Source organism: Erythrolamprus reginae, chromosome 1 (genome assembly GCF_031021105.1).
Source record: "Erythrolamprus reginae isolate rEryReg1 chromosome 1, rEryReg1.hap1, whole genome shotgun sequence".
Lineage (NCBI taxonomy): Eukaryota > Metazoa > Chordata > Lepidosauria > Squamata > Dipsadidae > Erythrolamprus > Erythrolamprus reginae.
This window is the reverse complement of record NC_091950.1, coordinates 87,607,839-87,620,932: the sequence shown is the minus strand read 5'-3', so window position 1 is coordinate 87,620,932 and position 13,094 is coordinate 87,607,839. Positions and strand designations below refer to the sequence as shown.

The following is a 13,094-nucleotide window of genomic DNA, read 5'->3' as shown; positions in this document are numbered from 1 at the left end:
TCTGAATTCTGAAATACTGTATGTTAAATATAATAGCATCAGATTTAAAGAGTGCAAGTAGATATGACACACTGCATTAATAATAATAATTAAACTTCCAGACACATCTTCAGTCTTTATAGAAAATGTATGTTTTTCTATAGTCTACTCTTTCCTAATATGGTGTCTTTCAGATATACTAAGTTACAACACCCAGAATTGTCAGCTGGGATACTGAAATGCTCCATTGAGCTGTCTTTTAGTTAAGGCTAATTAGTTCATTTGTATGCAAGCACTTAATAGCAATTGATTTAGGGGAATGTAAAACTCTACATTTAGGGAATTTAAAAAAAATTAGTCAGCTGAGACAAAGACAATATAGTACAATAGGTTTCCACCCCAATTATTATTGGCATATATACCACCCAGAGTCAATATGTTGTTTCACTTTGCTACTGCAGAAACAGAAAGGTATTTTGATATCTTAATAAAAAAAATTCTTCCATTACCAATTTGACTGTACACTGAAGTGACAATAAATGTTAATCTTTAAGATACCACAACACTCTTATTTTGCTCTGATATGCTGAACAAAATAGATGTCTTAATTTATGGACCAATTTTTCTTACATTCAGTGATACTTTTTTAACATGTAAGTTTACAGAATTTTCACATTCTGCATTTTTGAAGTTTTGTTTCCATTTGACATGCTTGTTAATATGTTTCCTTACATTTATTAGAATACTACTGGTAGCATAGGACAATTTGTTGTAAATCAAATCAACCTAAGCCAGTTGTTCTTAAAAATTATGCCTATTAAAGTTATTGCTTTTAAGGCTAACATGAATTTACTGCAACAGAGTAACAGAGTTATTATCATGACGAAAATTATTACAGGTAGTTCTCAAAATACCAGTCATTTATTTAGCAACCATTTGTGGTTACAAGAGCGCTGGATAAGATGATTCTCGAAGTTGCTGCCATCACAACATGCCTGCAGTCATGTGACTGCAATGTGGGCACCTAGCAGCCAATGTGCATTTACGATGGTTGCAATCTGATAAGTAAAGCTAATGGGGAAACTGGCAGGAAGTTGCAAGTCACAGTCATGTGACATTGTGCGTAACAATCACAAGTGATTCCCTTAATAACTGTACTGCAGTCAAATTTATAACTGGGGTGTTGTCATTTGATTTTTCACTTAACAACTGCATCATTTAGCAATAGAATTTATGGTCCCAGGTGCTGTCAACAAAGTGATAATTACATGTACATGAATAGCAAAAGTTTGCATCATAAGCAAAAGATTACAGGTAGATTTTGATTTATAACAGTTCATTTAGTGACCAAAGTTAAATGGCACTGAAAAAACTTCAGTTATGACCATTTTTCGCACTCACAACCTTTGCAACATCCCCATGTTTCACTTAGCAACATGAATTTTGGCCTCAATTCTGGTTGTAAGTCAAAAACTACCTGTAGTTACCTCAAGATCTTCAAACAATGCAAATTACTTTTTTTTTAAAAATGAAAATGGGGGGATGCAACCAAAATTACATAATGTAATAGCAACATTAGAAATAGTTTATATAGTTCTGGATGTACATTACTTACATGAACAATAAGGGTAAAAACAATTTATGCATCTAATTCCGTCTAGTTAGTTACATCTTTCATCCTTTTCACATTAAGATTTTTTAAATTGCTAACAAGCTGTGAAATTAAACACAAAATTAACATTAAAATTAACTCCGTAGTATAAATCTGTCCTTCTGCATTCCAATTAGTGTGGTGTCAACAACCAAACACTGTCATCTGGCAAGCACAGCACATTTTATCAGATCGACACAACAAGCTATCAATCAAAAAACAATTTTTCCCTGAAATCCAGTCTTCCAACACCATAAACATTGAAATATTACATTTCTGTATTTAAGGTTCTAGGAATAGACCTGGATATGAATTTCTTTGTTGGAAGTTGTTTTCCTAAAATTAAAATCTGTTATTTTTACCCAATGGCATTTATTGCTCTCTCCATGCCTTAGCCCAACAGCATTCTTATAACTTTGTAAGCCAAGACTCACCCTGAATAAAGCTACTTAGTACAAATTAGTTCTCTAGGTATATCTCATTAAAGATGCAAGCTACTCCCAAGTCTGTGCCTGCACACACTTCAACTGTTGTACTGTTATTTGGCATGCTAAAATAATATCTTACCCAGGAAGAGATTTCCATGCATAGATTCAGTCATCTTGCATTTCTAATTGTTTCAGAGGAAAACAGTAGCTGCCTTTGAGAGGTTTTTACCAGTTTCGGTTTTTAACTGTTAAGTTTTTAAAAATGTTTTAATTTACTTAAATTTAATACCCTCTGTGAAATTAAAATAAAACCTTCCTATTATTTAATTTCACAATTCTATATGCCAGATGAATTAGCCATGGTATTTCAGCACTGTTGTGCTTTTAAAAAAATATGGCTTTACAGTTAGTAGCTTCAAGATACAATTCTACCCTTATTTCTCTAAAGTGCTAGACTGCAGAAATAGTCTCATCAAAAGTTCTTAAAATACAGTACTAGTTTTTCTTCATATTTACACCCATTTAGAAGAACTGTGCAAAATGCCACTAAGGGTTCGTTTTGTAACCAATTTGAAAACTTCCTAAAATTGTTACAGCAGTCTCTCAATGTGCTCCTTTAGAATCCTTTAAACAGATCTTGACTGTTCTCAGAGTTGAAGTCTAACAGATCTGAAAAGAATGGACTGGAAACAGACAAATTGAGAATGTTTTATTTCATGGCACTAAAGCAATAGGGCACTCAAATGTTAAAGGGATGAAATGGAGCTTTATTTCTACTGCAACTTGTAGATACAATACTACATTATGGTATGGTGCTGAGATCAAATCTAAACCATTAGAAACACTATTATGTAGTTGTTGTTGTTTTTTAAAAGGTGCATCATAAGAGGTACCTATAGTATTTCTCCAGTTTTCCTTTCTGGTTACAAAATTGTCTCTTTTTATTTGGGGACAATGGAGGATATTTAAAACAGAAGACCTTGGCTTCCAACTTTTCAATTTTGTTTTCTCTTCAGGAACATTTTGGATCTTTAGAGTTCAGCTGCATGCTTGAGAAATAAATGCACAAGCAACGGGGCCTAATTTTGTTCCTGATTATTTCCAGGTCCACCTAATATTTACTTTTTTATAAATTAAAAACTAAATTGAAATCTTTATTTGGCCAAATGTGTTTAAACACAGCAGGAATTTGTTTGTGAAAAACTCTGTACCGGCAATAAACCAACAAACAAATAAGAAAACCAAATAAGAATCACACGCTTGGGAAGGTGCTAAAGTAATACAAGCAGACAGTTCACAACTGATTCAATTTAGCAGAATAAAGATGTCTTAAAAACCTAACTCCTAAGACAGGAAGCAATAGTGAGCCAGCTAGCTAGCCTCTCTGCCATCACATTCAGGAATCACAAAATTTTAAACAGCCATGTAAGTGTGACATCGTGTTTAAAAATTCCAACTTTTGGTCAACCACCAAACTGAACTAAATTAAAGTTATTACATCCACATTTACCAATTCCACAAAGTAATAGAAGGGGGGGGGGCGACTTACAAGAAGCTTTTGAATCTCTCTGCCTCTCATGGCTTATTACCAAAATGATTTAAGTTAAAACTATACTACTCAAAAAATAAAGGGAACACTCAAATAACACATCCTAGATCTAAATGAATGACATATTCTCATTTAATACTTTGTTCTGTACAAAGTTGAATGTGCACAACAGCATGTGGAATTGATTGTCAATCAGTGTTACTTCCTAAGTGGACAGTTTGAGTTCACAGAGGTTGGATTTATTTGGAGTTATATTGTGTTGTTTAAGTGTTCCCTTTATTTTTTTTGAGCAGTGTTGTAACAAACATTTTGAATATTAGATTTGTGCCATTATAATATTGTTTTTATCGTTGTTGTGAGCCGCCCCGAGTCTTCAGAGAGGGGCGGCATACAAACCTAATAAATTGAATTGAATCGAAAACAGGAACAAAAATACCCTCATAAGCTTTGCACATGGAGAACCACAGCCGATTCAGGTGCTGTGAGAGTGACAGTCCCACATGAAGCAACTTGGAACATCCTGTGACACAACACATCCCTCTTTAGGCGAAGAAGTTAATGTCTGTACAATAATAGCCTATGAATTCACCTTGACTCTCAGGTCACCAGGAAAGAGATTGATGATGCCCAGCTCCAAGCTAAAAGGCAGGCAGGCAGGTGTACTTCTAGGATGTCATGCTCCAAGTGCAGGGGCCAATTACACTCCTCTACTTAATAGCAAAGCTCTCATTGATTTCCACAGGAACTAGAACAGCTTGGATGATGTCACCAGGCTACAACTCCGAACCACACGCCCTGAGAAGTCACTGTGACTTTGATTACACATACCTTTCAACATTACTGCCACTGCTGCAACCCCCCCTCCCCCCCAAGCCTCTTAAAGCAAGATGAGATCAGGGTTCCAGAAATCATCTCACCTTCTTTATACACATCCCTCGTGGGCTTTTTGCACGCATTTCTTTTTTTCACCCCTTCCTATTTTCTGGGCACAAATGTATGCAAACAGAAAGGCATGTGGGGGTGGCAGATAACAATGTGATGATCTTCCCTCACATCTATCTCTGGCTTAAGCGTTCATGTATTGTACTTTATGCACTCAAGATATTTAAAAAGAGGGGGGGCTCCTTTTAGGAGTCCCCTTTCTCGCATGTGGAAAAAGCCTCCCGAGACAGGAACTACAAGGAGCCTTCTAATTTATCTCGCATCACAAATCAGATCCACAAGTAAGCAATGCGATCTGCAGAAGTCTCACCGGGATGGGCTGAGGAGAAGCAAAACGGTAACGGGGAGGGGGATGCCCGACGAAACCAAAGGAGGAGGAATCGAAAGAGGAAATGTTACACCCGGTTTACTACAGGCACCAAAAGTCTCTTAACGATTCCTTCCCCTGTCATCCGCCTTGATCAGATTTTTTTTTAAACCCCCCACAGGATTAAAACGAACGTGAGGGGCGCAAGCAAAGTAAGCCGCGGTCGGGACACGCGAACGCCCTTCCGACAGGAAGTCTTGCGGCGATCGGGAAGCTGAGGCAATCCGAAGGGGCGCCCCCCCCCCCTCCGGCAACTCATCGCCAGGCGCCTTTTTAAGAAGTCCGCAGGCAGTTTCCCGGTTCGGAAGGGGAGATAGAGCCCCCCCCCCGCCCGCTTCGCCCGGCCGGAACGCTCCGCTGCACAAACAAGAGCCACGCCACGCAATTCGTGCAAGGCGATTCGAAGCGACGCCGGAAAGCCGACCCAAAAAGTTCACCCGGGCTCTCGACGCCTTCTCCCATTTACCCACCACCACAATTCCTTTGCAAAAAAAAATATCGGTCAGGGCTGCAAAAAAGGCACCAACCCTATGCGAGATGTGATTTCTTAGCGGGGTGGGGGAAAGAGACAGAAAGCTCCACTTACCTCCGTTTTTTCCCGAAGCGGATCAAAAGGTTCCTTTCCCCCATTTCTTTCCTTGCGTCCTCTCGTAGGTCCTTAATTCCCACACATCCCGGCCAAAAAAAAAAAAAAATAAAATCCAGGCAATCGACCAAAGACCAAGAACTCTCTCCAAAGGCTACTTGAAAAAGAAACCAGAAAGTTTTTGGGGGAAGGGAAGATGGGGGGGGGGAGAGAAAAACTGCAAGTATCGCTTTGCAGCGGCTCGCCTTTTTCTCTCTCCCTCGGTTGGCTTTCCTGCGCAATGGGGAGTCCTGCAGTGTACCTGCTCCGAGCTGAAGAAAAAACAAACTCCGGTGCTAAGAGTCGCCTTCTCCGCCAACCGCACTTTGCGGTGTGTCAGGATTGCAAATCTCTGAGTCACAGATTTGAGATCACAGCTGGGGAGGGGGGGAGAACAGAAGGGGGGGTGCGCGAGTGAGGTGGAGAACCGTAGGCGACGAAGGCGGCAAACAGCAACAGCAGAGGAAGCTGGGTCTTTTTTTCTCTTTCCCCCTCTCTCTTCCCTTCTGCTAGCAAGAGGTTGCACAATCCTCAAGTATAAGGAAACTGGAGCAGCCGCCTTGCCGGAGGAGGAAGGGGGAGAGAGAAAGAGAAGGAGGGGGGGGGAAACACGCACTCCGGCTCTGCAAAACCAGCTCTTCTACTTCATCAGCACAAACCGCCTGTTCAGGCTTCCCCACCCTACAGCAGGCCCAAGTCACGCCCATTTCCTGTTGCCATATTAGGCGAAGAAAGTGGCGTTTTGTGTTTTATTTTACAGCCCACCAGTTTTAATCAGCCATCCACACTAACTCTTGAAGAGTTTTGCGTTGCAGCTGAGGGAGCGCGCGCCCGCCCGCCCCGTCTTTTGTTGGCCGGCGAGGAGGATCCGCGGGCCGCAGCTGGCGCGCAATCGCCTCTCTCCTGCCGCGCAGCAAGGTCAGCGGGAAGAGCTTGATCACGTTACTGGAAACGCTGCCCTTTGCCAGGAAGAGCGCTGACTTTTTCTCCTCTGCTGCAAGAGAAATTGTGTTTTTTTGGACTCCCGATTTCTTCTCGTAGGCGGGGGGGGGGGGGGCGCACCCGTGGAAGCTTTTGCCGGGAAACTCGTGCGAGCTCGGAAGGCGCCGTAGGCAAAGGAAAACAAAATCCGAGCAACTATCCAAAGTTGAAAAGTCGGAGGGGGTGAGCGGAAAGCGAGAGTGCAGGGGGGGGAAAGAGAACAGGAAGCCAGCAAACTCCCTTTTTTCGGGTTAGCCGCGTAAAAAAACCCCGCGTGAATCGGATTCTGACGAGGGGCAGTTTCATCCCCCCCCTTCGGGAAACACGTGCGACGGAACTCCAGTATCCCCCCCACACACACACCCAAAAGCGAGGGAGGCGGATGTGCAAGGCCGTCTTTTATTTATAGTATTTATTTTGACAAGTACTTATTGGTAGTATATTATGTATACATACTGTATATATACAACGCTGTTTATATAATGAGGGAAACTTTAGGACAGGGGCGGTAGGCACGCTGGTGCAGTTATGTGCGCCTCTTACTTTGAGGCGCGCGTAAGTGTTCTTTTTTCCTGCACACTCGCTTGAGGTCAACAGTGGGTAGTAAAGTTTTGGGGGTTTGGTGACGAAACCACAGTCAGGTAGCGAGTTCCAGGAATTAACTACTCGGTTGCTGAAGTCGTCTTTCCTACCGTCAACTTTGGAGGGGTTTACTTCGAGTTTGTATCTGTTGTGTGCTCGCGTATTGTTAGGATTGAAGCTACTTAGTTGCAAAGGCAAAGATGCAATGGAGAAAGAACTCTTCGTTTATCGATCCGAAACGATAAGAGATTTTTGCATCTAGCCTTACAGGGAACCGGCTCCTTCTCGGAAATAAACTGGTTTTATTTGGGGGGGAGGGTGCTAGACATGCAGACCTAGGCAAGTGCAAAACGGAGGCGCTAAGGAAAACAAAATACGCAAGGAGTGAAGCGCCCGTAATTTTGAGGGAAAATTAGGCCTGAGCCTGAGGCATAAGTGCACCAGAGTGCCTTCCATCCCGTCCTAATGTTTCTCTTTTACCAGTATTGTTGCGGTTAGCTCTGGCCCAGCTCCTGCCCCAAAGACTGTGGATGTGGGGGAGACATCCACATGCTGCAGGCCTGTTCCCCCCCCCCCCTGGAATCTTCTGATGAAAGCTCCTCTGACCAAAAAGACATGAGTGACACAGAGGAAGAGAGTGTGGCAGACAGCTCAGAAGGAGATCAATTATCTAGCTCCTCCTTAGATTCAGAACAAGAGTTAATGATACAGCCACGCATGCGGAGAGAGATGCATAGGCAACAACAACTGAGAGATTATTATCAAAGAAAATGAGGCCACCTGTGGTTGGGTGAGGCTGTGGTAATTAGTGAGGCTGCTATAAATGGGGTTTGGCCATTGTGGAGGATTATCTGCTTGTTGTGTTTCATGACTGCTTTACTGACTTTGACCTTTTGTGTGCTGATCCCCCCCCCCTTTGAAACTAAACCAGAGCAAAGTGTGTTTCACTTTGTGAAAGAAGAAGGACTGTGAATTGCCTCACAGCTGCAAGCTAAGTATCACAGAACTGATAAGGGACTTGTACAAATTACCAGTTTGTTTGGAGACCAGTGCTCTTTGCTATACCAAAAGAGGGCTTAGTTTAAGTGAATTTTCATTATAAATAACATTGTTTTGAATTTTCAAACCTATGTGTGTGTGTCTGAAATTTGTACCTGTGAATTTTTGGGAGGAGTATATCAGAAAGCCCAACAGAACAAGTATATGTATATAAATATATCCGTGTATACTACCAATACGTATGTGACAAAACAATCAAATAAATAAGTAAAATAGAGTGTCGTGGATTGTTCTTGTGTGACAGCTTAAGTGTTTTTTGAGAGGTATAAAAGAAAACTATTCATATCTGCTATGTCTTAAGTGGTTAATACGGTTGGGCCTCTTCTTTGGTCCAGTACCTCAATTCTTTTGCATACTCACTCTCCACCACACACACATCCCACATCGTGCACAGGTTGCAGCGAGATTGTTGCTGCAGCAGCCCAGTCATAAGAAAAGAACAATTCTGCAAGTGAAGGAGCTGAAGGCCGGCACATGTAGCAAAAGGAACTTTCAGAACAAAAACAGTGCTGGTTTTGGCTAGGAAAACAAAGCAGAAAATTCTCGGGGAAAGAAAGTACTATCCTCTACTAGCTTGCATTTGAGTTCCCCACATTCCTCTGCTTTGGGGGGGGGAGAATATGTGTGCCAAGCACATGGCTTCCTGTACTGAAGAAATCTCTCTCAAATAAATTAAGCACTGGAGATTTCAAACTTTGCAACTCCAATAAACTGTGAGTTAGAAGAGATCAGAGCCGTTCTGAATTTGAATCTAACCAATTTTGAAACGATCTTCTCAGAGCCCCATGCTTTGAGATTTTACAGTGTTTTGAATGGATATTTTCATTTATTTCCATCCTACCTTTTATTATTTTTACGAATAACTCAAGGTAGTGAACATATCCAATTACCTTCCGCCTCTTTTCCCCAAAACAACAACCCTGTGAGGTCGGTTGAGCTTGACTTTTATCCCTTTATTTTAGAAGTAACTTGAAGCAATGAACCTGCATACTGCTTTTTCCTCCTTTTATGTTTCGTCCAGAACAACCTTGTGAGGTGAGTTGGGTTGAGAAAATAACTGGCTCAAAATTACCCAGCTGGTTTTCGTGCCCAAGGCAGGACTAGAACTCTAGCCTGTCTTGCCATAAGCATTAGACCAAACTGGCCAAATTGCAATGCCAGCGCATCTGAAGGGCACCAGATTGGGTAATACTAAACAACCTGGCAGCCATTAATACTGGACATAATCTGCTGAAAAACAAGGAGTGTGTACTTCCACAAATCTGAAGGGCACTAGATAATTTTTATTACCAGTGAATCATTGATCAGTTTCCAGTACATTGGCTAATACCTGGACTGATTTGATTGTGTGCCATCAAGTCTTTTTTTTTATTCCTAGTGACCACAGATTCTCTCAATACTTGTATAATTGTGCTGTTATTGCAAAATAATGGAATTTGAATAGATTCAGTAAGAGGTCTTTTGGACTGATCACAAAACATTTAAAGAGATTTATCTAGACATATGCTTTAAGCATACTGTATTTTTTGGAGTATAATACATACCTCCCCCCCCCCCCCAAAAGAGGGCGGAAATGTCAGTGTGTCTTATACACTGAATACAGCAATTTTTGGCCTCCCAAAGCCCCGCCCCATGTCCCATTTTTGTGAAAAATGGGACCATTTTTTGCAAAATTGGGGTGCACAGAGGGTTTGGGAGGCCTGCAGAATGTGCCTGGGGCCTGGGGGAAGGCAAAAACACTCCCGTTTTTGCAAAAAAAACCAGGCTGCTTTTCATAAAAAGGGTGAATCGGTCTATAACAGTCATAAAAAAAAGTCCCATCATGTGCCTTGAGTTAACAATGTAAGACTTAATGACCAAAATCATAACTTGAGACTACCTCTGGCAAAGGAGGGGTGGGATAAGCTGCCATGTTGACATCAATTTGAGGGAATTAGAAGTAGGTGGAATGGCCCACGTAGAAGTCAACTGAGAATACAGAAAATACCTACTGTGTTTTTTGGATTAGAAGGCGCACCAAGATTTCAAAGAGAAAAAAAGGGGGAAAAAGTTTTTATCCTCACCTGCCCCAGGAGCACTCTGCTAGCCTCCCAAACCTGTGCACTGCGTTTTCACAAAGACCCATTTTTACCAGGTTTTTTTTGCAAAAATGGGGTGGGCAGTGAGTTTGGGAGGTCTGCAGAGACATCCTAGGGGCTGAGAGAAAGCAAAAATGCCCTTGTTTTTGCTAAACTTGAGCAGGTTTTGCCCCTTTTCTTTATTTTGCAAAAATGACATTTTTGCCTTCCCCCAGCCCCCCAGGAACATGGTGCAGGCCCCCCAAATCCTTTGCACACCCCAATTTTGTGAACAATGGACCCATTTTTCGCAAAAATGGGATGTGGGGGCCAGACTTCGGGAAGCCAAATATGGCCATATTCAGTGTATAAGACACACTGACATTTCCACCCTCTTGGTGGTGGGGTGTGTCCACCTTATGCTCCGAAAAAAATGGTAAGCGCTTAATAAGAGAAAAGTTCATCTTTACTTTTATTTTTATAGGACTATCCTTTCTACTTTATTAAGCCAAAGAGTGGAATCAGGATCACATAACCCAAATTAATTAGTTCTGTAGAAGTTCTGAGTGATTCAAAATTCAGAAGACTGCACATTTAAAAAAAGCGACAGATAGAAGTCAATCCTCCCGAAGCCTGACTAACCAAGTACTGTACAGTATTCCTGCTTTTAGGCAGGATAAAATTCACAATTCAAAAAATGTGAATAAGTGTTTAAAAGATTTCCATATTATTAATGTACAGTACGTGAAATGAATGGGCAAGTGAAGCCCACTGAAATAATACTTAGTCCACAGACATGTTAGAAAAAAATGTTAAAACCGGTTTACTTTTAATGAAAATAGCAATTATTTGAGAATTATTTATTTATAGGCAATCACAAGCATCTGTATATTTCCAGATCTATTATAATTTACAATATCAGATGTCAGCACCAGGAAAAAAATTCCTTTCTTTCCTTCTTATAAAGCAATCAAGTTGGGACTTTACGAAAGCAAGAACTACAGAATTAAGGGGTTTTTTTTTCAATGTAAAAATAAAAAGGAACCCTGTCTTATGTATTTAAGACAGCTGCAAAGTCCCAAAGTTATGTGATCACATTTGCAACCTGACAAGCAAAAATCAAAGGTGTAGCCAGATTCACTTAACAACCATTTTACTAACTAAACATCTGTGGTGATTCACAACAACTGTAACAAGAAAGATTGTAAAATGGGGCAGAATTGTAATTTTAAGTCAAGGACTACTTGCAGTTAAGAGTAACTCATTTTAGATGAAACATAGTTAACTTAATTTTTAAAGAAATGACAGATTATAAATATATCTCATTTTTATTTTATTGCCCCCTCTTTTTTTCAACACTTTCCATTAAAATAACAATAATTCTCTACTACTTTATAACAATAATTCTCTACTACTACCAGAAGGGGAAGTAGAGACAGGAAGCATTTTTGTAAGATTTTGCAACTGTTCTTTTCAAGTCCTGTGCTAAAACAGAAGCAGGCAACCTTTTGTCATTGGCTTAATTTTGTATGTCCTTCAGCCTAAATTTAAGCGTTCTCTGCAAATGATCAGTTAAAATGCCTGCGAAAACTAAAACTGGATTTCTTGCAGTGTAAAGAAATGAAGGAGACGAAACAGTAAAAATAATTTCAGAGAAATAGAGGCCAATTCTCTTTGGCTCAAGCCTTATTTATTACCAGAATGTAAAAGAAAATGTAGTTAATAAAATACATTTTTAAAAATGTGACAGGAAGGTTTTCAAAAAATATACTTTCTAAATATGTTTTTGAAGTTTTATGATATACAGTACATATTATCCAGACTTCTGAAGCATGGTTTTTATATTGTTTAACATACTTTTAGGAATATGTTGCAAGGACTACTGTATTGGTACAAGTAGTCCTCATCAGTGTTTCCTCTAATTTTTTTGGGGGGGGGGGGCAGAAAAGTATAGTGTCTGAGCGGCAGTCCCTTCGGGACGGGGCGGCACAGAAATAATAAATGAATGAATGAATGAATGAATGAACAAACAAACAAACAAATAAAAACCCACCCTGTTTTGCCTCAGAGAATTTCAAAATAAAATACTGTACTGTGTGTCTATAACAGTGAGCTCATAATAGGGCAACTCTATCAATATCAAAATGCCACTTAAATAGTTGAGCTAGTTTCAAACTAGATTTTGATTTTCTTTCTCTCTTCCTTACTCCCATTCTTTTTCTTTCTCTTTTCCTTCCTCTCTTTTTTCTATCTGTTTCTCTCTCTTCCTCTCTTCCTCTCTCTCTCCTTCCCTCTCACTCTTTCCCTCTCGGCTTCTGGGCAGGTTTGGAAAACTCTGAGTTGATGATGATTTTTAAGTGAGCGATTGCTCACTGCTCAGCTTAGAGGGAACTATGGTCTTCATGTCTAGTTGTTTAGCGATTGTTCAAAATTACAACACATACCAAAAAAAGGGAGTTACGGATTTGAAGTTCTGACCTTGATCACATGACTGCATTTTGGACACACTGCAACTGACCTGCATTTACACTTTTTGCAGCGTCGTGCAGCCATATGACTACAATTCGTTATACAGTAATCTCTCGCTTCTTCGCGGTTCATCTTTTGCAGATTCGCTATTTCACGGATTTTCAAAAGGGGCTTAAATCCGTTAAATCCATTGAAAATTTTAAATCCATTAAAAATCCATTAAATTCTTCTACAGTACTACTGTACTCTATTAAAGAAACTGGTAGGATATCACATGTAGTTCCAGCTGAGAAACATTACAGAATGACTGTTTAATGCAAAGGGTGGGTTTTAAAAGTCCAAATACTTGTTAAATACATTAAAAAAATATTTCCTCTACTTCATGGAAATTTGTTTTTCACGGGT

General features: G+C 40.3%; 1 protein-coding gene across 3 annotated transcripts in view; it reads right to left on the bottom strand.

Moving 5' to 3' along the window:
* Positions 1-13,094, bottom strand: part of MIDEAS (mitotic deacetylase associated SANT domain protein) — a 103,972-nt gene that overhangs the window by 65,298 nt on the left and 25,580 nt on the right. The window contains exon 1 of one of the 3 annotated variants that reach the window (XM_070758138.1): positions 5,503-6,358. The exons of the other annotated variants lie outside the window; for them this stretch is intronic. The gene's annotated coding sequence lies outside the window, so the exon portion shown is untranslated. Of the gene's footprint in view, positions 1-5,502; positions 6,359-13,094 lie in introns of those variants that run through there. 3 annotated transcript variants of the gene reach the window in all.